This window comes from Calliphora vicina, chromosome 4 (assembly GCF_958450345.1).
Source record: "Calliphora vicina chromosome 4, idCalVici1.1, whole genome shotgun sequence".
NCBI lineage: Eukaryota > Metazoa > Arthropoda > Insecta > Diptera > Calliphoridae > Calliphora > Calliphora vicina.
The window spans coordinates 52,797,232-52,813,146 of NC_088783.1; the positions used below are offsets into that span (position 1 = coordinate 52,797,232).

Below are 15,915 nucleotides of genomic sequence, written 5' to 3' on the forward strand. Positions count from 1 at the left end.
ATTTCTCGATGGTTTTAGTTAAAGGAACTCTCACGTCAAGAAATTTGCTGAAAAATTTAAATTTTGAAAATTAAATGTCTCTATTTTATATACAATTCAAACAACGATGATTTAAAAATTATATACATACATTTTAAAGAAACACTGACATAATTTTTAACATCTAACTTTCAATATAATTAATTTTTTCTCTCCCCTCTGGATCAATTACAACAGTAATAACGTCCTACTTTGAGAACAAATTAATAACCTTTTTAATTATTTATTTATACAATACAAAATAAATTCAGTTTCTTTCATTTCTATTAAATTCATCATGTTCTAAAAATTTACACATTTTATTCAGTAATTACGAATACAAAATAGCTTCATAAATTAAAACGATTTCTCTCCAGTTGCCGTAAAAATTTTGCGTTCCCAACAATGTTTTTGTAAGTTTAGATAATTATATAATCATAACATTGACTGTGAAAATATATAAATTTTTTTTTTTACTTGAAACTAATAAACTGTAATAATTTCACAGCCGATCCAAATGAATGCAACACTTTATTAGTTTTAGCACGAAACTGCATTGAAAATTAATTTAAAAGTAAAACAACTGAATGAATAGTTTGTGAAAAATAATAAAAAAAATAAATATAAATGCTTCCTCATTGTATGTAAATATACATAATTACATGATGGTTACAGAGAAAATGTTTTCCTAGTCAATTTAACTTAACACCACAAGAATTTTTGAACTTGATTTTGAAAAAAAAAATAAATAAATGTGAACAATGTTATAATAATGATTTGAAATGATTTCCTTAAAACAATTCCAAAAAAATATTTAAGGTTAACATGCAATCTAAATAATATTAATGGTTACGATATTCCACGGTTCAGTTGTTAAAGATCTTTAACTCAAGATACTCACTATAAATAGGAATACAGATACCAAAACAGATAAATATTGAGACAGTTATTAAACTAACACTACAATGAATAAAATAACTAGCTACCCAGCAGTTCTAGGAGACTGTTCCGAACTAACAATTTTACATATCAGTTAGGACTAGTTATTTTAACACATGAATGTTTTATGGATTACAATGAGACAGTCTGATAGCTGGTCCAAAGTAGTCAATGCATTGGATTCACATACCGGTTAAATCAGTTACTTTACTAGCTACATAACTGGTTACTTGATCAGCTACATAACTAGTTATGGGTGCAATCGGAAGCTAATTATCCTCAAATAGTCAGTTAAAAATAAATCCTATAGACAGTCCAATAATCGATTGCTTGTAAACCAACCTTCCTCCGAAAACTCTACAATTACAATTACTTCTTGTGGCAAAAATAACTACTTTCTAAAATGCAGTACAAAATAATCGTTTAAAGTGACTACACTATAGATTACTTAGAGACACTAAGTGAGAATTGACTTTATTATACTTAAGCAAAAAGAAGATAAACTGTATGAGAATTATATCAACACAATTTGTATAAATTACTCACACAGTTTGTACGGATTACTCACAAAACAAAATTTTTAAAGTGGCTACACTCCAGATTACTTAGAGACACTTAAGTGAATCCAAGCTTGATTACCTGGGATGTATAAAGTAACCAAGTGACTTATCTCTGCACTGCAAAAACACATTTGTATGAAGTGACCTAAGATATATTTCAATTGGAGTTAGCCAAGTTATTAGACATTAATGACAATAAGGGATACATTGACTACTTGCTTATATCAACACAATTTGTATAAATTACTCACACAGTTTGTACGGATTACTCACAAAACAAAATGTTTAAAAAGACTACACTCTAGATTACTTAGAGACACTTAAGTGACAATTTACCTGGGATATATAAAGTAAACAATTGACTTCTCTCTGCACTGCAAAGAGCACATAGCCAAGTGATTAGAGATTAATGACAATAAGGGATACATTGAGTACTTGCTTAACTACTGGGTAGTTATTGTTTTGTATCCAGAGAAACTGCCAGCTAGAGATACTTTAAGAATGTGTCTTGTTTTCAAGGTCATTAAACTAAACATAAATATGAACTGTGAAATCAGATGAAATTGATTTGTATTAAATGTGTTTAACTCTTTTAAAAAAATATAAGATATTTCAACAAAATTTAAAGTTCTTAATTAAGAATCTGTTTATTTGTTAAATTTGTACAAAGTATATCAAATTACTTATTTTCTATTGTATTATATTTTTGTCTAATTATTGTTATTATAAATTAATCATATTTAATTTCAAATAATAATATTAATAGCGATTCATAATTATACACTGCATAAAATAACTTTAGTTACAAACCAAATAAATCATTAAACAATTTTGTGTATTTTAAAGTTATGAAGATCCAATAAATTGATTTAGATCAGCGATCGACACTCATATTTACCAAGTGTCGAAAGCGATCGTTTAATCAGATGTACACAACACGAATGTTAGCCCCATTAAAACCATACAATTATCTAATTAAACAAGTAAGAAAGTATTATCGGTCAAGCCCGACAATATAATACCCTACACTAAGTAAAAGAGCAAAAACATTTTTCTTTTAAAATTTCAATAATTTATATTTTTGAGTTATTTTCGGAAGTGGGCCTTATATGAGGGCTATGACCAATTATGGACCGATCACCATGAAATTACGTCGTGTGATTTATGTCTCTACGAAAGTTATTTATGTTGAATTTTGAGTGTTTGCCAACACTTTTAAGAGATTTATGCACGTTTAAGTGATTTTCGGAAGCGAATCTATATGGGAGCTATGACTAATTATGGACCGATCGTAACAAAATTTGGTGACATAAATTTTGTGTATATAAAACTTATTTGGAGCGGAATTTGTGGAGATACATATATAAATTAAACATTTATGACCGATAAAGTCCAATTTCGGGAGGACATTTGTATGGGGGCTAGGTGAAATAATGGACCGATTTCAGCCAGTTTCAATAGGCTTGGTCCTTGAGCCAAAAAAATAATATGTAGCAAATTTCATAGAAATATCTTCAAAATTGCGACCTGTACTTTGCGCACAAGGTTTACATGGACAGCTAGCCAGCCGACCAGACGGACGGACGGACATCGTTTAATCGACTCAGAAAGTGATTCTAAGTCGATCGGAGTTAGACTAATATTTTTGGGCGTTACAAACATCTGCACAAACGCATTATACCCTCCCCACTATGGTGGTGTAGGGTATAAAAAGGCCCTATGAAATTTATTTTTATACCCTTCGCCATGAGTTGCAAGGGTATATATAAGTTTGTCATTCCGTTTGTAATTTCTACATTTTTCATTTGCGACCCCACAAAGGATCGCTATAGATAGCGAAGTCGATATATCCATGTCCGTCTGTCCGTCTGTATGTTGAAATCAACTTTCTGAAGCCCCCAAATAACTTACATACATGATTCATACATCAATATATCGGGAATTCTTCCGGCTCAGTTGCTATTTAAAATCGACAACAATAAATGGCTGAGATATTAGGAAAAAACCGGGAAAACCTAGATTTTTGGCCTATTTTTGATCTATATCTGGATAACTAAGTCATTAATATAGACAATATGGATATCTAATGATAGATATTTCAAAGTCCATTGCAACGATGTATATGGGTCAAAATCGGGAAAAATATTTTTTAACTCAATTTTTTTTTCTTCAAAAATTTTTTTTGTCATGAATTTTTTTGGAAAATTTTTTTTTTATAATTAAAAAAATTTAAAGAAAAAATGGAAAACAAAAATTTTTAAAAAAAAATAAAAATTTTGTTTAATAAAAATTTAAAAAAATAAAATATTTTTAAGTATAATTTGGTATATAAGATTCGGCACAGCCGAATATAGCTCTGTTTTTTGTGTTAATGTTAATCACTAACTTTTAAAGTTTGAATATAAAGAAGTTTGTCATTCAATTCTGTTCTGGTTATGCCTACCACTGGTCTAGACATTTCAAATCAATAGCAAATATATATTTGCATTGTGTTTTTTATTTTGTTTTGTGCTCCTTTATTTATTAAACTCACTATTCTCATATTATTCAGCATTAAGAAATCTATTTCTCTATAAATATAAATCACTTTAAATTTATTTCATTTAATATTAATGAATTCACAATGATTTCATTAACAATGAAACAAAAGTATAGGTTTTTTGTCTTTGTTTAAATTTTAAAATTATTGCTCAATTTCGATTTAAAGTGGGAGTTTTGAGGGTTAATTTGCCAAAACACTTACTATTCATTTGTCCAAAAAAAACTAATTACCAAAAAAATCTCCACAGTAGTTTTATAAATTAAACATATATAATTTAAATTTAAATGTCCCTGTGTGTTTCTTTTTGCAATTGAGTTTTTTTCGCAATAATAAATTTTATTCAAGCTTAATTGCTTGCGGTTATATTTAACATTTAGTGGAATACAGAAAAAAAAACATTTGTTTTAATTAATAATTACCACTTTATTTAGCAGGAAACATTAAAGGAACTTGGCGGTTTAAGAAAAAAAAATTATAAAACTCTAGAATGACAAACAGAAAACCAACAAATTATTTATTAACTAAGGTCATTAACAAAGTGTTGGATTATAAATGTTAAAATTTAGTTTTTAACAAGAACTTTTAATTAATCAAAGACGGTAATATTGAATAGAGTTTAACAGTTTTGTTAGAAATTATTTTTTTCAAAGAGAGCCAGAATTACTTTATTTTCAAATCGATTTTTCATATGAAAATGAAACATAAATGTGGCTAAAAGTCGATAAGTAGTGATCCAAATGGATAAAGGACAATATTTTTTAATCACTTATATTTTCAACCAATAGAAGAAACAAAAAGTACTATTAAGACTCCATTTTTGATTTCTCACTAATTCAGGATAACATGTCCCCAATTGCATGTTTATTGGTTCCATTAGGTTCCCCTTTGTGGATTATAATTAATTTCGGATTATGTGTGTCAATGATTATAAAATATTAAGAATTTATCGTTCGAATTCCTATTCACTCCGAACCATATACGCCTTATTCAAAAAGTACTTTTATTGGGAAAAAAGTACCTATAAATCCAATATTTATGGATTCTATATCATTTAGGATAATGTCTGTCTAATTTAATAATTCTACATTCATAATAAATTATTCAATAAGTACCATTAGAATAAAGAAACCCCCCATGGATTAATTTGTTGGTAAAAAAAAATTTTTGAATTCTTTTTTTAAATTTAAAATTTTTTTTTTGTTTTTCAATTTTTTTTTTTTAAATCTTTAACGAAAAAAATTTTTAGTGAAAAAAAAATCGGGTTAAACATTTTTTTCCGATTTTTACCCATTGTAGGTCCAACTTACTTTTATATACGTCGTTGCAAAGGTCTTTGAAATATCTATCATTAGATATCCATATTGTCTATATTAATGACTTAGTAATCCAGATATAGGTCAAAAATCGAGCCATTTGTGGACTGATTTTTTCGATTTTAAATAGCAACCGAGCCGGAAGAATTCCGGAGATATTTTGATGTATGAATCGTGTATGTAAATTATTTGGGGGCTTCGGAAAGTTGATTTCAACAGAAAACGGACATGGCTAAATCGATTCCGCTATCTATAAGGATCCAGAATATATATACTTTATAGGGTCGGAAAATTATATTGTGGAAATTACAAAAGGAATGACAAAATTATATATACCATTCTCACGAAGGTGAAGCGTATAAAAATACCTAAAATATATATGAATTTTACCAGTTATGAGTATAAATTTCAAAAAAGTACCAAATTCATATTTGTTATTTTTTGAGATGTAAATATTACGATGTAAAATATATTTCAATGGGTATTGGCTCAAAAGATACATTTGGTTCCAAAAAAAGAAATAAAATATAGTTTTTACCCATTTTTTCACCCAAAATGTTCGAATTTCAAAAATTTTTAAAATGGATAAATATGCAATTAAAATATTGTTTGTATCTTGATTAGTTTAGAAGATTTAATGTTACCGATTTTACCTGGTTTTATCCCCTAAACCCTCAAATTCTAAAAATCCCTTCTTTGTCAGCGTCATCTTCTAGAAGTCTCATGAATAATCTAACGAAAATACTAGAATGTTTTATTTCCACAATGATCGCTGTTAAAACAGCTTCACAGTTAATCTTGTCATACTTATTAACAGAGTGTTATCAACATTGTTGATAAATAGAAGTTTCTAGTGATGTTTAAAATGTTTATAAACATGATAAATTTCGTAACAATATTAATAATGGAGACATTTATTCAAACCTAAAATTGATTTCAAATATTTTTTTTCTTCATTCAATTTGTTTTGTTTTAATGGCTTGGAAAATAAATGAAGAATAATTTCCTTTAGACAATTTGTAATAGATTGCATAGTAATAACTTATTTAATTCCCTATTTGTAATCGAACCTGGTAATGACTTATTTAACTGCCTATTTGTAAGCGTTTGCGGTAAGTATTTAAGCAGTGATGAGTAATCGTATTAGTATGTATGTGTTAGTTTTAATATAACGTGCAAAACATTGCGAAAACAAAATAAAAAGTGATGAGAGTAAATGCGTTATTTGACGTTGCAGGGGTAAATATTGAAAACTCTCCCTAATAATTGTACCTGGTTGGTTCTACCATGATTTATTACTAAATTTCATTTTACTTAACCTACAAAACAGTTCCAAGATCAATTATAATAAAGAGAAAAAAACTTTTCTAGGAAATGTCAGCAATATCTGAGTAAAAACTAAAAATATTTATATTTAATAAAGAAAAAAAATCTACTTACAGTTACGTGTTTCGGGATGTCAATATTTAATAGCCGGATATATTATTAAAGCTACACATTGATTTTATGCTCTCACACTGTTTTTTTAGTTTAATTTTTTTTCGTTTTGCTGTTAAACAAAATAAAAGTTCAAGTTTAACACAACAACGTCCAAGTGCTGCTTTTTTATTGTTTTCTAGACCATGTAGTGGATAACTAAAATGAAATGAAATAAAAAAAAATACATAATTATCATTTTGTTTTATAGTTTTGCAATAACTTAGTGGTTTTTTTCTCGCTCAGCTATATATATAAAAACCAAACCCTATAATTATGGCCGCTCCTTGATGAAGTAAAAACTTAAACAAAAACATTTTTAAAGAAAATGCAAAAAAAAATAAAACTGAAACACATTGAGTTTTATTTAAACAGACAGTGTTTTCTTTATTGAGTAAGTACTCTACAATTTTATGATTTTGTTTTTATTTTATATTTTATATTTATAATTTTTAGAAATTTATACTTAATTAATAAGCCGACATTTTATATAGTGGAGGTAGTTTTTTTAACCCTCTGACGATCACGGGGACACCGGTGTCTCAACACAAAAATATTGAATAACTAAGTAACAAAAAAAGGATTCGTAAACACAGAAAAAACTATTTCTTAAACCGTTTCAATTCAAATATTTGTCACATTTAACTGGTTTCAATTATTTCATAATTAAATCAAGTATTCATTTGCTCAAAAACAAAATTTCTTGATATTTTCTATTGAATTTTGAGTTTGATTATTTTGACAATTGAATATACAATTTTCGTTATTGGTTGAATTTCAAATACAAAAATTATTGAATAGATAATTTTCGTAATTGAAAACACATTTTTGTTATTTTTTGTGTTTCAATTACGAAAATTATCTATTCAATAATTTTTGTATTTGAAATTCAACCAATAACGAAAATTGTATATTCAATTGTCAAAATAATCAAATTCAAAACTCAAAATTCAATAGAAAATATCAAGAAATTTTCTTTTGTGCAAATGAAACTTGATTTAATTATGAAATAATTGAAACCAGTTCAATATGGGATAAATGTTTGAATTGAAATATAATTGTTTCTGTGTTATTAATATGTTTAGATTAAAACAAGTTCGGTTACAGCATTTATTTTTTATTGTCTTTGAAAATTGACAGTTTTATTGGTACTGTGTTCAAGAATTGTTCAAAAATTAGTCTTATGGTTGTAAAAGGGTTAAGAGCAGTAAAGGCGACATTTTTATTTTCAATCTCAGCTGTTAAACAAAAGTTTTAAACATTTTATTAACCTTCTGCTAAAAACTGGTCCCCTTATTTTTGTCATATAATTTTAGCACTTATTTGGAACATAAGCTAATTTAATTTCATAGTAAAGCTCTTATTTAAAGTGTATTTCAAAAAGTGTAACTTATTACATATTTCTTGCAGTGTATATTTATTTTTTTTTGTATTATTTCCTCTCATCTATATAAAGCAAAGAAAACTAACTGATAAAAACTAGATAAAAAATTGTTTTGTTTTATTTTTAAACAACACAAATCTGTAATAGTTATTGCTAAATATGTGAATTTTAATTAATCACTTTTTTACTTTTAATAAAGTGTTTTTAAGGTATGTTACTGTTGATTTTCAAACAGATAGAAAGAAAGACAGACAGGCAGATAGATAAATAGCAAGCAAAACCGACAGATACAGATTTGTATAAAATATGTTTTAAAAGTTACTATTTAGACCATGATTAACAATTAATTATTAGTAAATGTGTAAACAGTGAGGAAGAAAAATATAAATATCATGGATACACTTGAATACTCAACTATTTATATTTGTACATTTAAAGGGTTTCTCTAAATTTGTGCAAGATTTTAATTAAATAGAAAATCCTGTTCCTTTCGATTGTTATTTGTTTATTCAATCATAAAGTACATATGATAGGTTTATTTATGTAATAGAACATCGGAAAACTGGACTCCATGGCTTCACTGGGACATACAATATCTTTTGTAGATATTAACCATGACTATTATTAATTAATGTGGCTGAATTTGGATGGTGCAGCATTGAATTTTCTTTTACAATGCACCAGGTGATTGTGGAATTCTTGGTATGGACTTTTGACTTCATACAATGTTTTGTTCTGGAATGTTTAAACGTCTCATCCAATCATGATAAAATTTGACGTGAGAGTAGACAAGGAGAATTCAAGTTTAAATTATTAAAATGGACTCTACAAATGCTCCAAGGGCGATGTTACGGGGGCTCAAAGTAGGGTAGGTATGTAAAATTTTTTTGTTTCCCATCCGATTTCACAGATTTTTATATTTTTGGAAAGCGCTCGACTTGATATTGAAAAATTAATCTCTTATAATTTCCGAGTTATAAGCATTTCAAAAATGAAATTTTAAAATTTTGCCATATCTTGGTCCACTTTTTTAAAAATATAGGTCGTACTTTTGGATTGAATGGAATTATATTGATCGAATTATGTTTATTAGTTAGACAACAACAAAAGATTTCAGAGCAACATCAATTATGGTTCCAAAATAAACGATTTTCAATTTAAAAATTCAAAAAATAGTAGATATTTGCTGTTTTTTGGGTGAAAAGGTGACTTAACTCTTTTTTTATTAAAAAAAATTCTTTAAGAACATATAACAATTGTATGTGTTTCTGTAAGGCATCTTTACAGAGGACATTTTGATATAAAAAACATGTCCCATTTTTCGAATATGTCGATCCTACGCCCTTCGAAATTTGAACTATTGTATTTATAAACATTTCAACTTTGGGCCACATGTTCTAAAATCTCAAAGCTGGGATCAGAAAACATAAAGCAGCTTTGGAAACCATAATGTATTCCCTATTTATCCCCAAAGTATTTACCCAGCCCCAAAGCAAATGTGGACCCTATGGGCAAAATTGTAAAAACTAAAATTTTTGGGATTATCGCTCTAATTTAAAAAACGTTGAAAATTTCATTGAGTTGTGTTAATAAATAAAGATTTTGGCTGACTTCATAAACGCATTTTGCAAAGCAACACTGCAGTGCATAGTGTTCATAAACGCAATAGATTTTGTTTTGGCAAGGTCGCAAGTTCATTATTGTATGGCAATGCTTGTCCATGCGCTGCATCTGTCAAATTTGGGAACTGTTTTTATTTATGATTCTTTACAAAACATTTATGCGTTCATGAATGTCACAAATTATTGCTTTGCCTTGTAATTACTTTGCATTACTGCGTCTATGAAGTCGGCCTTTATTACATATTTATTGAGTTTCTAAAACTATAATTTATTAATATTATTAACAATTTGATCCACAATTATTCCGAAGTAATTTTTGGTCTTACAAACAAAATTTTAAGTCCATATCTCAATTAGATTCAAAAATATACCACTTTAAAACTATGTCCTTCAAAAATATTGCACTTTTGTTTAAACATTTTTCATGTCGAAGATATCCTACTTTGAGCCCCCATATTTCCGCTCCTGGAGCATTGGTAGGTAAATTTTAAAATTAATTAAGCTAAATTTTGGTTACATAAATATAAAGCTAAATTTAAATATATAAAGATTTTCGATTAAAGCTAAACTTAGTTACATAAAGATTGAGCTTACATTTTAGCTACATAAAGATCTGTATTGAACATAAATTTTGACTACATAAAGAGCCATGATTAAAGCTTTATTTTGGATACTTAAAGATCTACGATAAGAGCTAAATGTGAGATGAATAAAGATCATCGATAGAAGCTAAATTTGGGATACATGAAGATCTGTGCTTTAAGCTAAATGTGAGATTCATAAATATTCATGATTAAAGCTTTGGTTACATAAGGACCCAAGATGGAAGCTAATTTTTAGCTACATAAAGATCCATGATTGAAGATAAATTTTGGATACACAAAGATCTTCGATTGAAGCTAAATGTGAGGGCCATAAAGATCATGGATAGAAGATAAATTAGGGATACATGAATATCTATGCTTGAAGCTAAATGTGAGATCTATAAAGATTCACGATTGAAGCTAAATTTTGGATACATAAGGACCCCTGATGGATGATAAATTTGGCTAATTAAAGACCACCTATAGATGCAAAATTATGGCTACGTAAAGATCCAGAATTGAAACTAAACTTTGGCTACATTTCGGATACATAAATATGTACGATTGAAGGTAAACTTGGTTACATAAAGATCTACGAACGAAGCTAAATTTTTGCTACATAAAGACCCACGATTTCGGATATATAAAGATCTACTATAGAAGCTAATTCTGTGATACATAAAGATCTACGATTGAAGCTAAATATGAGATCCATAAAGATTCACGTTAGAAGCTTCCAATTAAACACAATTAAGATACATAAAGACCCTGGATTGAAACTAAATTTTAACTATGTGTGTGAAGATAAATTTAAATTTATTTAGCACAGACCTAAACCACATATTTTAGCTCAGCCCATTTTGCAGTTAACAGAGCACTGTTAATCACTTAACAGTCATAATACTTGAATTATAATAAACAAATTTATACCTACAATATCTGAAACAATTTCAGAATAAGAAAAAAATGGAAAAAATTAAAAAAAACTATCCATCTGAAATAATAGATGGATATTTTAACCCATCGTAATATCAGGATTCCAATAAATTTGACTTTTTTGAAAAAATAAATCTGGAGAAGATTTTTGGCCATTATGGAAATTAGGAAAAGGGCTCGGATATGACACTATATAGAAATAGTAGTCCTAGGGTCACTGAATGGAACTGTGGTAGTGGGATATCTGAAATAATTTTGGGATTCCAATAAATTTTACTTTTTTGAAAAAATAAATCTGGAGAGGATTTTTGGCCATTATGGAATCCCAAAATTATTTCAGATATCCCACTACCACAGTTCCATTAAGTGACCCTAGGACTACCATTTCTATATAGTGTCATATCCGAGCCCTTTTCCTAATTTCCATAATGGCGAAAAATCCTCTCCAGATTTATTTTTTCACAAAACTCAAATTTATTGGAATCCCAAAATTATTTCAGATATCCCACTATCACAGTTCCATTAAGTGACCCTAGGACTACCATTTCTATATAGTGTCATATCCGAGCCCTTTTCCTAATTTCCATAATGGCCAAAAATCCTCTCCAGATTTATTTTTTCAAAAAAGTCAAATTTATTGGAATCCTGATAATACGATGGGTTCAAATATCCATCTATTATTTCAGATGGATAGTTTTTTTTTAATTTTTTCCATTTTTTTTCTTATTCTGAAATTATTTCAGATATTGTAGGTATAAATTTGTTTATTATAATTCAAGTATTATGACTGTTAAGTGATTAACAGTGCTCTGTTAACTGCAAAATCGGCTGAGCTAAAATATGTGGTTTAGGTCTGTGCTAAATAAATTTAAATTTATCTTCACACACATATTTTAACTACATTTCGGATTCATAAAGATATACGATTGAAGCTAAATGTAAGATCCATAGAGATTCATGATTGAAGCTAAAATTTGGCTACATTAAGACCCATAATGGAAGCTTAATTTAAGATACATAAAGATCCTCGATTGAAGCTAATTTTGGGATACATAATCTACGATTGAAGCTAAATGTGAGATCCATAGAGATCAACGATAGATGCTAAATTTTGTATACACGAAGATCTACACTTGTATCTAAATTTGAGGTAAGATCTACAATTAAAGCTAAATTTGAGATATATGAAAATTTACGATTGAAGCTAAATTTTAGAAACATGTAGCTTAATTTGTGATAGTTGAAGAACACGATTAAAGGTAAATTTTGGCTACATAATATAATTTTGCTACAAATCAATATCGTCCAAAGAACTATGTTATCATGTCGCGATATCAAGCACTGGTCACTGATTGACCAGCCTCACTTTCCAAAAAGTATAGTTCAATGATGCCTCCACCCTAGATGGATTTCTTTTTTGACAATCAAATGTGGATTCTCTGAACTCTGAATGCAGAGTAAATAAACAAAAAAGCATAAGAAATATTGCTCTCAACAATGATAAAAAGTAGTTCTCTCGTGTAATACTCCATTTATACTAAACCTATACTGACAGCTGTCAAACTGTTTCATATTTGTTCTAAGGCAACACTTTACTGTAAAAATTACACTAAATTCAAATCATGCATAACATTTTGGAACACCCTTTGCATAACATTACATTAGTTATGTACTTTAAATCAATTCACTGACTTACTCTCTAGCTTTTTTCATTTTATAGATACTCATAACATACTTGATAGCAATACTTTAAATCTTGTAAAATGTTTCTAGCGAAAAAGTGAGATTGGTTTTTCTTACATTTCTTTAAGTTTATCTCACATCTAACACACATTTTCTCCCAACTAAGGCCACAAAAAAAAACAGAAAAAACAGCACAAATCACAAATAAAAAATCGAAATTAATTATATGATGTCAAGTTTTAATATATTAAGATTTGTTAATTTATATGAGCACACATGAGTTAAGTATTTGGCGGAATTAACTTGAACATACTACATACCTGGTTTTTGAGATACCCAGTTAGATATGAAACTGCTTAGTTATCGTTATAATTTTATGAATAGTTTGTTTTGCCTTGCAACTTTACAGTTTAGAGTTGTAGTATTTTAATTTTTTACTACAAGTAGTATATATGTATGTAGTAGGTAGTAGTTGTAGTTTGAGATTCTTTTTTGTCACGGTTTTTTGCACAAACAGGAAAATAAAGTGAAAGTTTAGAAAATTTGTTGTGGCAAAGTTGTTATAAATGTGATGAAAATCATTGATTCAATAGTGTGTCATTTATTTATAATTTTTTTTTTTGCTTTCAGCTCCATCTAAGAGAAACTTTTTTTTTTTTGTTTGAACAACATTTCAACAACTTAATTAAAAATTAAAAAATTATTATTATTTTATTTATTATAATTATTCTACTTGTCTCTTAAAATTGTCGCGTTTGATTGAAAATCACCATTATTAGCATAAATTTATTGAATCGCTGCATTTAAACAGAATAATTTATTTATGAAAGTACATTGTTATTTATGTTTATTAATAAGCAAATGTCATTTAATAAGTAGCAATTAATAATTAGCAAACAATTTATGAGAGAAACTGCTGTAGTTGTTGGTGTTGGTTGCAACAGATTGCTAGCTTGTGTTATCTGAAGTAAATAGATAAAATGTTTTGCAATCTTATTTATAATAGAGTCAATTGAGTTGTTTTGTAGTTTATAGTTTTGAATTGTAAGAGCCGGCAATTAATTGAAATATTTATTTGCAAATTTTCAACAAATTGTAATGCTGATTGCTAATTGTCTGCAAAGCCGTCAATGCATGGAATTTTTGAACTGAATGTTTGAATATTTCATTTCATTTAGTTACTTAAAAATATTCATCTAAGATATCAACAAAATAATACATATATCCAGATCCTTATACAATTTTAAATCAATTTAGTTCTATTGGTTTGTGTAAAACACGCTCAAGTCAAAAATATAATAGAGGAAATAATACGATTCATCTGGAATATCTATCAATATCCTAAGTAGTTTGGTATTAAACACCAATAAAATCAGTTTAGTAGAAAAAAAGTTATAGACAAAAATATGAGGCAACTTGGCAAAAATATTTTTATATTTTTAAGAACTGTTTTTAACATTGATATGACTATTTATATTCTTATTCTAATGGGAAAATAGGTGCAATGTATTGTAGTTGTTATTGTTGATTTAGATTTGTTAAAAATGCTGTAAAATCATAATTTAAATGTAAAGGCTGTCCTAAAATTATAATTGAATTATAAAATAACAGTTTGATAGCTTTTCTATTGTTGAACAATATTACAAAAATAATGAACAAAATAATGATTGTCGGTAACAATTCACAGGAATTTGTTCACATGATATATTGTTAATCGTCAAGATTGACACATTTGGGGTTTAGAGATAAAATAAACAATTTTTTTTGCATGATTGTGCTTGCTTGTAAAATTCGAATGGCTTAAAATATTGTAACCAAATTTAGAGCTTATATAGACCGAAAGATATCTTAATAAATGGGTTGTTAATATATGAAACTGTTTTTATTTAAATACCGAAATTCTTAAAACGGGGAAAATATGTTCCAACATTTTTTTGTTTAATAAAAGATACCGCTCTGCCTCTATTTACCATGTGATATCTTATTAATCTTTTGTGGACTTAAATTAGATATATGACCACCCAATTTATAATCAAGGATTTAACTTTTTAGACATTTTTTGAAATTTCCAGATAAGTCAGAAATTTTTCTTCAAAATTGTCCAAGTTTGGAAACGGCTGAGGGGCTATCTTCCTTTAAATAAACTAACTTATATTTTAAACTCATTTCTGTTAAGTTTTTATAAAAAAATATACAAAATGTATAAGAGCCCGAAGCAATTTTTTATCTATACGAATCAGAATAAATTTTATACAAATGGTCTACCAATAGAGGCTTCCGAACTTTGTCCGTTGATATCTGCCATATGGCTGTAGCTAGATGTGTTGAATTAGCGATCATTTATTCAATTTGTTTTACCAAATCACCATGGATGGATATAGGGCTCAACAACACGTGCAAATGAATGGGTACGTCAATAAACAAAATTGTTGAATTTGGAAACAAAATCCAATAGCATCCAATGCATTCCGAAAAAGTCAATGTTTGGTGTAGATTTTAGGCTGGCGGCGCTATCGGTCAATATTTCTTTGAGAACGACGTTAATCAGGCTATTTTCGTCACCGGCGACCGCTATAAGTTGGCTGAATTGGTTGATAGACAACGCTACGTGCCACACAGCTCATGATACATTGAAAATTCTACATGAGCGATTTGAGGTAATATGAACTGGCAATCAAGTGACAGGTCTATGCGAATAAGCCACTAACCACAGCGACGCGTCGCTAAGTTCAAAACCAATATAACCAATCAGATCGACTGATTTATACGCCAGAGTCATGGAAAATTGGACATTCGGCGATATTGAATTTCATATATAATGACATGAATATCTCACACACACATGTTTTATTTAAATT

At 28.1% G+C, this 15,915-nt stretch overlaps 1 protein-coding gene across 1 annotated transcript in view; it reads right to left on the reverse strand.

Annotated features, from left to right (window-relative positions):
* Positions 1 to 15,915, reverse strand: part of LOC135958086 (dual specificity protein kinase splA-like) — a 134,769-nt gene that overhangs the window by 33,249 nt on the left and 85,605 nt on the right. Inside the window, exon 3 of the mRNA XM_065508951.1 lies at positions 6,813 to 7,007. The gene's annotated coding sequence lies outside the window, so the exon portion shown is untranslated. The remainder of the gene's footprint in view (positions 1 to 6,812; positions 7,008 to 15,915) is intronic.